This window comes from Mus caroli, chromosome 6 (genome assembly GCF_900094665.2).
Source record: "Mus caroli chromosome 6, CAROLI_EIJ_v1.1, whole genome shotgun sequence".
NCBI lineage: Eukaryota > Metazoa > Chordata > Mammalia > Rodentia > Muridae > Mus > Mus caroli.
The window spans coordinates 38,515,468-38,516,141 of NC_034575.1; positions in this window are offsets into that span (position 1 = coordinate 38,515,468).

Sequence of the window (674 nt, forward strand, 5' to 3'; positions counted from 1 at the left end):
TAATACTTTGCGCATCTTAAGTGCTGTGGATTCTTTTTGGTAATGATGTTGCATTATAAGAAGAGTCAATATTTGGATGACACAAGATTAAACAATAGATTGCCTGAATTGGCACCATTCATTTGTTTTGCAGGATAATGTGCTTGGAGTTGAGAAGCATATATTAATATTCATTTTTCATTTTGAAAATGCCAAATTAGGCTATGAATGCAGTCACAAATATAGCAATGCAAATTTAGAAACACAATAATTGACATTTCAGGGGTCAGGAAACAGCAAAATCTGTGAAAATCCAGGAAGTTTTACCTTCACTTGCTGAGTCTCAATGGACATTGTTGACTGATAATGAAAGTGAGAAAGGGAAAGAAAGAGGTTACTAACCAAAGGAGACATGGTAGAGAATCCTCACAAGGAGATGACACACAGGACATATCCTATATGATGTACATTGAAAAACATACCAATAAATGCTTTTATCTGAAAGTACCTCCAGGAACCACCAGTCTGAAACAAAGACTCTTGCTGGTATCATTCAATCTCTAGATATCTTTTTCCAGTCATTGTTTCTCTCTCTCTCTCTCTCTCCTCTCTCTCTCTCTCTCTCTCTCTCTCTCTCTCTCTCTCTCTCTCTCTCTCTCTCCCTCTCCCTCTCCCTCTCCCTCTCCCTCTCCCTC